This window comes from Triticum dicoccoides, chromosome 5A, assembly GCF_002162155.2.
Source record: "Triticum dicoccoides isolate Atlit2015 ecotype Zavitan chromosome 5A, WEW_v2.0, whole genome shotgun sequence".
In the NCBI taxonomy this organism is placed as follows: Eukaryota; Viridiplantae; Streptophyta; class Magnoliopsida; order Poales; family Poaceae; genus Triticum; species Triticum dicoccoides.
Window position 1 is genome coordinate 354,700,820 of NC_041388.1, and position 9,619 is coordinate 354,710,438.

The window sequence follows — 9,619 nt, forward strand, 5'->3', positions numbered from 1 at the left end:
TTGTAGGAACTTTACATGTAAAAAAGTAGTTTGCAATCTCACAAAAAAAATGTGAGAGTAGTTTGCAAACATGGCGTGAGACGACAACAACATGATCGCCTCTCGTCCGCATGCAAGAAGGTGCCATCATATTAGAATAGGTAACTTAAAGTTTTCGTTATTGTAACATATAACTACATGGCATCAGTTAACACGCCATGTGGCATTCCAAAGTTTGATAGGTCGTGCCATGATTCATCCAACCACTTACAAGCCCATTCTTTTTATTTTCTTTTGAGGTTATAACGTCAAAAATCCCTTTTGGAAGCTGAGCTCCATGGAGGTCAATTTTTGAAAAATCAAAATTCATATTTTTACATTTCAAAAAAAATCTAAAAAATAGAGATATACATGGAGGCATAATGCATAAGTGTATAAATTTTCAGGACGAAATACGTTGAAATGAGGGTTATGCAAAAAAAAATTGATGTTTTTAACACACGATACTATTCATCCTCCTAGACCATGAATTTATCTTTTTTGTACAGATCGCATTTCAAGGTATTTCATATTGAAATTTTACACACATATACATAACATCCTTATTTACTTGTACATTTTTTTCAGAAGGTTTGAGTTTTGTTTTTTTGAAACAATTCAGCCTTCATGGAGGCCAAGAGCCAAAACGCCTCACTCGTTATGATGTCTCCAAATATCTAGACACTACATAGGGATCCAAATGCGCCTAATCTCCCGGTCCTAAAAAAAGGGATCCCTCCCGTGCGACTCCTCGAGCTGTACCGGGGCGCCCAACCCCGGTTGCCGTCTGTTCCCTCCTCTCCTTCCTCCTCCCTTGGCACTGCTAGAGAGCATGGCCGGGCGAAGCTTGGTCACCGACGGGGCTCCGTAGTTTTCTCATGCGGGGAGACCGTCGCGGGCCGGTGTGTTCGGCTAGGGTGTGTGAAAGGATCGATATAGTTGACTAAAGGGGGTGGGGTGAATAGACAACTAACAATTTTTAGCTTTTCTTTACCAATTTAAACTTTGCATCAAAGTAGGTTGTCTAGATATGCAACTAGGTGAGCAACCTATATGATGCAACAACAACAAGCACACAAGCAAGCAAGGGAAGCAACACAATATAAGCTTGCACAAGTAAAGGTACAAGATAACCAAGAGTGGAGCCGGTGGAGACGAGGATGTGTTACCGAAGTTCCTTCCCTTTGAGAGGAAGTACGTCTCCGTTGGAGCGATGTGGAGGCACAATGCTTCCCAGGAAGCCACTAGGGTATTCTCCTCACGTCCTCACACAATGCGAGATGCCGTGATTCCACTATTGGTGCCCTTGGAGGCGTCGACTGAACCTTTACAAACAAGGTTGGGGAAATCTCCACAACTTAATTGGAGGCTCCCAATGACACCACGAAACTTCACCACAATGGAATATGGCTCCGCGGTGACCTCAACCATCTAGGGTGCTCAAACACCCAAGAGTAACAAGATCTGCAAGACATTAGTGGGTGGAATCAAATTTCTCTTGGTAGAAGTGTAGATCGGGGCCTTCTCAACCAATCCCTAGAAAATCAACAAGTTTGATTGGCTAGGGAGAGAGATCGGGCGAAAATGGAGCTTTGAGCATTAATGGAGCTTGGGAAGGGAAGAGGTGGTCAACTCGGAGAAGAAGACTCCCCTTAAACAGTGATAGGACGAATCCAACCGTTATCCACTCACCCAGCCCGCGACATGCGGTACTACCGCGGGGCACTATGGTACTACGGCTTGCGCGGCAGGAGCTAGACCAACCCTATTGCGTTGAAGCAAAGAGCGGTAGAACCGTTGGGGTGGTACTACCGCTTGCCCTTGCGGTACTACCGCAAGACAGGGTTTGTCTGGGCTGGGAAGGCACGGAGGAATAAAAATACATCCGTGGCTACTTCCGCTGAGTTTCGATCTGTGCAAAAATTCAACACGATACTACCGCAACCAGGAAGCGGTACTACCGTGTAGGGCGTGGATGTAAAAAATTACATCGCCCCTACTTCCGCTTGTGCTGCCGTGCCCGGCCCGAGGCCACGATACTACCGCGCCCGGGGAGCAGTACTACCGCAAGGGCCTGCAGTACTACCACGACCCCGGTCGGTACTACCGTGGGCCTCTGCGGTACTACTGCTCCCATGAGTAGTACTACCGCATGCCACGACACCACAATCACTAGGAGTCCTTCATTTTGTAGAGACACGGATAAATGGTGGTTGCTCCAAAGAGGCAAAGGAAAGGTGGTGCAAAAGGAACAGACATGTACGTGATGATTTCACCCAAACCTTTCCAAAGCGGACCCCCTCTTAATAGTACGGCTTTCCTACGACTCAAATCCACCAAAAAAATGTAGGGAAAACTCCGTCTTCACTAGATTCCGAGGGGCAACAAATCATCTTGTGTCTAAATCATGAGATATCTGAAATGCTCAATGCACAAGATTAGTCCGCAAATGCATTGTCATCAATCACCAAAACCACTTAGGGATAAATATGCCCTTACAATGTGGCGCAGGCCGGGCCTCATGGCGTGTTGGTTCTTCGACGCACAACGGATGGCGTGGTGATGGACCGCACACGATGGTGGCAGATCCAGGGCTGGTGCGCCCGGATCCTCTTCCCATCGGCTCCTCTAGTCGAGTTGGGTTGGATAGAATCCGGTAATGTGCCCGGATACGTTTTGCCTAACACAACCGTTCCTTCAACCTTGGTGGGCGTCTCCGATGAGCGCTTCTGCCTCCTTGATACGTCTCCAACATATCTATACTTTTTGATTGCTCCATGCTATGTTATCTACTGTTTTGGGCAATATTGGGCTTTATTATCCACTTTTATATCATTTTTGGGACTAACCTATTAACCGGAGGCCCAGCCCAGAATTGCTATTTTTTGCCTATTTCAGTGTTTCTAAGAAAAGGAATATCAAACGGAGTCGAAACAGAATGAAATCAACTGGAGAAGTTATTTTCGGAAGGAAAGCTACCAGATGGACTTGGACCCCACGTTAGGAGTCAAGGGAGGTGCTCACGAGGGTGGGGGGCGCCCCCTGCCTCGTGGGGCCCCCGAAGCTCCACCGACGTACTTCCTACACCCATATATACTCATGTACCCTAAAACTTCCAGAACAGACAATAGATCGAGAGTTCCGCCGCCAGAAGCCTCCGTAGCCACCGAAAGCCAATCTAGACCCGTTCCGGCACCCTACCGGAGGGGGCAATCCTTCTCCGGTGGCCATCTTCATCATCCCGGTGCTCTCCATGACGAGGAGGGAGTAGTTCTCCCTCGGGGCTGAGGGTATGTACTAGTAGCTATGTGTTTGATCTCTCTCTCTCTCTCTTGTGTTCTTGAGGTGATACGATCTTGATGTATCGTGAGCTTTGCTATTATAGTTGGATCTTATGTTTCTCCTCCCCCTCTACTCTCTTGTAATGAATTGAGTTTCCCCTTTGGAGTTATCTTATCGGATTGAGTCTTTAAAGATTTGAGACACTTGATATATGTCTTGCCGTGCGTATCTGTGGTGACAATGGGATACCACGTGATTCACTTGATGTATGTTTTGGTGATCAACTTGCGGGTTCCACCCATGAACCTATGCATAGGGGTTGGCACATGTTTTCGTCGTGATTCTCCGGTAGAAACTTTGGGGCACTCTTTGAGGTCCTTTGTGTTGGTTGAATAGATGGATCTGAGATTGTGTGATGCATATCGTATAATCATGCCCACAGATACTTGAGGTGACATTGGAGTATCTAGGTGACATTAGGGTTTTGGTTGATTTGTGTCTTAAGGTGTTATTCTAGTACGAACTCTAGGGCTGTTTGTGACACTTATAGGAATAGCCCAACGGATTGATTGGAAAGAATAACTTTGAGGTGGTTTCGTACCCTACCATAATCTCTTCGTTCGTTCTCCGCTATTAGTGACTTTGGAGTGACTCTTTGTTGCATGTTGAGGGATAGTTATATGATCTAATTATGTTATTATTGTTGAGAGGACTTGCACTAGTGAAAGTATGAACCCTAGGCCTTGTTTCCTAGCATTGGAATACCATTTACGCTCACTTTTATCACTTGCTGCCTTGCTGTTTTTATTAATTCAGATTACAAATACCTTTATCTACTATCCATATACCACTTGTTTCACCATCTCTTCGCTGAACTAGTGCACCTATACAATTTATCATTATATTGGGTGTGTTGGGGACACAAGAGACTCTTTGTTATTTGGTTGCAGGGTTGCTTGAGAGAGACCATCTTCATCCTACGCCTCCTACGGATTGATAAACCTTAGGTCATCCACTTGAGGGAAATTTGCTACTGTCCTACAAACCTCTGCACTTGGAGGCCCAACAACGTCTACAAGAAGAAGGTTGTGTAGTAGACATCAAGCTCTTTTCTCGCGCCGTTGCCGGGGAGGTTAGCGCTTGAGGGTATATCTTTAGATCTTGCAATCGAGTCTTTTAGTTTCTTGTTTTATCACTAGTTTAGTTTATAAAAGAAAACTATAGAAAATGGAATTAAGTTTGCCTCTTACGCTTCATCTTTTTAATATCTTTCGTGAGTATGATGGAAAGGAAAATTGTGCTCAAGTGCTAGAAGAAGAATGCATTAGAATGTTTGGAACTAAATATTTGAATGATGAGCATGATTACAATGTTGTTAGTACGAATTCTTTGAATATCCATGACACTAATGATGATTGCACTAGTTATGATGAAAATGTCTCCTATAAACATGTCAATTTTTGTGGAGTGCATTGGGTTTGTAAGTACACACCAAATAGAGAAGATAGATATTGCAAGAAGCATAAGTACTTAGAAACTAAATTGTTGCAAGAAGAGCTAGATGATTGTGCTGAAAATTTAAATTTTCTTGGCCATACTTTTGAGCTTTGTAATGAACGTGGTCATTTAATTATCCGATGCAAATTGTTTCATGATCTAATCGTGTCCAAAAATTGTGATGACTTGATTTCCCTTGCACATTATAATGAACTTAGTTTGCTTATGGGCTACGAAGAAATGAAACGTATAACTAAGGATATTCCAAAATTTGCCCTTGATAGAGTTCTTCATTTTGACATAGAAGAAATTTATATGTATTGTGCGGTGAATTGCATTGAAAATCCTTATATTGCCAATTACATAAAGAAAAGAAAACAAATAGAAGATGAAGAGAATACTAATGAAAGGGAAGAGACTTCCCAATATCCTCCTATTATTTCTTATGATGAATCAGGTAACGAGGAGGAGCCTCCTATTCAACCAATCTCATTAATAAGGAGCTCCAAAAGGAGGATTGAACCCACACATGATGTGGTGAAGAAGAAGAAAAGAAAAAGGAAGAGAGGTAAAAAGATATTTCTCTCAAATAATGCTGCTCCTATTACTATTGTGCCTCATGAAAATATAATTGTGGAAGATAATGATACTTCTTATGATCTTGAAAATCTTTTTTGGCATTTGCTTGGAAGAATATGATAATTGCTATACTATTGGTGCTATACATCCTATTAATGATGAAAGTGATTATGCTTATAATATGAAAAGTCCCAAGCTTGGGGATGCTATGTTTGATGAAGATGATATTTTTAGTATCCCAAGTTTTGATATGTAAATTTATAATGATAATAACATGCCTCCTACTTATGATAATTATTGTGATGATACATATGCTATAAAAAGTAGTGAGGATTATTGTCGGTGTCAAAACCGACGGATCTCAGGTAGGGGGTCCCGAACTGTGCGTCTAGGCCGGATGGTAACAGGAGGCAAGGGACACGAAGTTTTACCCAGGTTCGGGCCCTCTCAATGGAGGTAAAACCCTACGTCATGCTTGATTAATATTGATGATATGGGTAGTACAAGGGTAGATCTACCACGAGATCGAAGAGGCTAAACCCCCTATGGTATGATTGTTGATGTGTACGTTGTCCTACGGACTAAAACCCTCCGGTTTATATAGACACCGGAGAGGGTTAGGGTTACACAAAGTCGGTTACAATGGTAGGAGATCTTCATATCCGTATCGCCAAGCTTGCCTTCCACGCCAAGGAAAGTCCCTTCCGGACACGGGACAGAGTCTTCAATCTTGTATCTCCATAGTCTAGGAGTCCGACTGAAGGTATAGTCCGGCTATCCGAACACCCCCTAATCCAGGACTCCCTCAGTAGCCCCTGAACCAGGCTTCAATGACGACGAGTCTGACGCGCAGATTGTCTTCGGCATTGCAAGGCGGGTTCCCCCTCCAAGTACTTCATAGAAGATTCTGAACAAAAAGATAGTGTTCGGCTCTGTAAAATAAGTTTCCACATATTGCCATAGAGAGAATAATATTTACACCAATCTAATCTGCTGACGTATTCCGTAGCGTGACACACCACAGCCAAGCCTTTATCCGAGTCGTTTTATTATCCCACCTTAGCGCGTCATGCGAGGCGCTTTCCTTGGCACGTCTTGTTAAAGCAGAGATCGTGTCCCCTTATCCCAGGATTCTCATCAATACGGGCATGGGTAACCTAACCACTTCTAGGACTCCTAGATTATAGGCAAGTCCAAACGGACACGGAGAGGACGCTTGATATTCACCCTCTTTATAAAGGGGACAAGGCTTTTATTTTTTCCTCCCGTGCTCAATCGAACCCTTCCCCCACCTCAAGCTCAAACGCCCGAAGTTCAGGTCAGGCGCTCTGAACCTTCATTCATGTCCGGATCTAGCCTCCAAGGCCGATGGATGCCTTCCTCCGTCACGGAAGAAGACATCAAGAAGTTGAGGGAGGCCAGATATCTGACCGTCGAGATTTTGCATCGGTTGCCTCCCCGAGGGCAGGCCGTCCCCACCCCCGAACCCAACGAGAACATCGTGTTCGTTTCCCACTTCCTCCGAGGTCTAGGACTTGCCCTGGATCCTTTCGTCAGGGGTTTGATGTTTTACTACAGGCTAGATTTTCATGATCTAGCTCCGGACTCCTTTCTTTATATCACGACATTTATTGTCGTGTGCGAGGCCTTCCTCCGGGTTACCCCTCACTTTGGCCAATGGCTCAAGACCTTTGAAGTGAAGCCAAAGATGGTCGAGGGGCAACATGCAACGTGTGGAGGTGCCTCAATACGCAAGATGACGGGAGCTCCGTGGCCCAAAGGTTCCATCCCAGAGGTGTCTGAATTGTGGCAACAGGAGTGGTTCTACATCACGGCTCCTAGAAGTGCCAAGTGGGTGGCCCCCCTGCTTTCTGCTCGGGCCCTCCACCACAGCTGATGTCATGGATCAGCAGAGGTCTGAGCTGGGGTCCAGTCAAGGACGTGCCTATACTGCAAGGCCGCATTCGAGATCTCTTCAATGGAGATTTCAGTTTGGTTGCGGTAATACAGGTTATGCTGGTTCGTCAAGTCCAGCCTTGCAAACGCCAGCCTCTTCGCCTGTGGGAGTTCAATCCCGAGGGACCGCATGCCATTCAAAATTTTCTCGGCCTGACGCACGAGGAGATGTACAAGTCATTCTTCGGACCTCATGTGGAGTGTCCGGAAATCACCGAGGACGTGGGCCTGAGTAGTAACCGCACCGCCGAATAGGTAAGGCATCTTCCGGCCGAACATACTATCTCTACTTTGTTACGAAGTTATTTCTGAGAGTTTGCTTTTTGGCCAGGACTGGCTAACAAAGGCGAAGTTGATTCGGTGTTCGGCCCCCCTCCCTGAGGGTTTGGAAAATCCGGTATTGGAAAAGATGCTCCAGACTGCACCTTGCCCGGAGCCCTTGAAGGAAGATACTTTGGAGGATAATGCAGGCGGACGCGGGCCCCCAACGCTGCCCATTCTAGCCGAGGGAGCGAGTGTCTCCATGAGGGAAGGCGACCAGAAGAGGAAAAGGACTGCGCCCGGGGATTCGGAAGCCGAAGCTTCCAAACGGGAGAAGAAGTCTCCCACAGAGGGTCCTACCTTGGGAGGCGTTGTTGCCACACAAAGTCCGGAGGGGGATCAATTCTCCCACGAGTCGTAAGTGACCCGAAATACTTTTAATAGTACAGATATGCCATCTTTTTCTTTTGAGAAAATAACCACCGCATATATTTTTGCAGTTCGGGCCTTAGCCCCTCTCAGATGAGCTCATCTTCGGGGGATCTTCTTCCAGAGATGATGGAGAGCGAAACGCCTCCTCCGGACTCCTCCACTCCAGAAGCGGGCGACCCTGAAGTGTCGTCGCGGAGGGCCTCTCCGAGTCCGGTGAGGCCAGAAGATAATCCCATTGACCCCCGAAGCTCCCAGTGTCCGGCTCCCGAAGAGACCAGACAAAAGAGTCCGACCCCGTCTAGTGTGCGATCGGATGTTCTGAGGGAGTTGGTGGGGCTAGCGGCCATCTCAGATGAACACCGTGTGATGATGAATACGGTGATGGAGAGAATATCGTCCGTCAAAAGCGGATTGCATGAAGCTTTTATGAGTCTACTGACAGACTTTGAGGTACGTAAAAGAATGTATGATAATCCTGCACATGCTAGGTGTGCCCTGTGTAGATAGTAGCCCTTGAGACTTTGGTTGTCGTCGGAAACGACGACGAACAGAGGATCATATTCCCAGGAAATAACCATACTGCCTCTATGTGCAGGTGATGGAAGCTCCGATGGCTAGCCGGACTAGCGAGTTTGCCCATTTAGAATGGCAGTTGGATGCGGCAGACGCCGACATCAAGCTTGTTAACAAAAGGCTTGACGAGGCACAGGGTAAGTGTCAATATCTGGTAAACGCCACATAGGAAGAGTAGCATGATGCCGGTATCTTTAATATGTTGTGACTGTAGATGGAGCTGCCACTGTTGAAGCCTTGCGGGCAGAACTTGCGCGAGCCAAGGAACAAGCGAGGTTGGGTAATGCGGCTGCTGTGAAGGCGGCCGAAGAGTTGCAAGCCGAAAAGGCCGCGCATGGCGAGACCCGAGAGAAGATGGCCAAGATGGCTATAGAATTAAAAGCCGCCGCCGACCGTTGTCGTGTTCTTGAAAAGGAAAACCAAGCGAAGGCATCAGACCTTGAGAAGGCTGCTGCGATGAAAAAGGATCTTCGCTCTGCTATGAGGGCAAAGAAGGAGGAGCTGCGGGAAGCCGGGGATATTGTAGCTGGGAAATCCTTTATGTCGCGGAGGAAATTCAGAGATCCACGGTATGCCCCTCTGGATCGGCTGTGGAGTTCGGAGGATGTGTATATGGATTTGGCGGCGAGCGCTGCCGATGCGGCCAAGTACTTCCAGGGTCAGACGGACCGTGGAGTAGACCAGCTGTTTTGGAGACAATTCCATTCTCCCGAGCGTCCACTTTCATTGACTGACCAATTAGCCAAATGGGCCGAACTAAATAGGTTGTCCGGACTCTCTATGAGGTCTGTTGTGGATCAGCTATGGCCGGGAAGGTCAAAACCGAACAACTATTTCAGCTTGGTGCAGCAGGTCCTTGATGTGGTGCCGCGCATTAATGCGATGAGGAGGTCGGCGTGCATAGAGGGCGCATGGATGGCCTTTGCCCGTGTTAAGGCATATTGGGCGGAGATGGATGCTACCAATGTTGCAGCGCGGGATTCGGCTATAGGTCGAAAGGCTGCCGAGCACTACTTTGAAG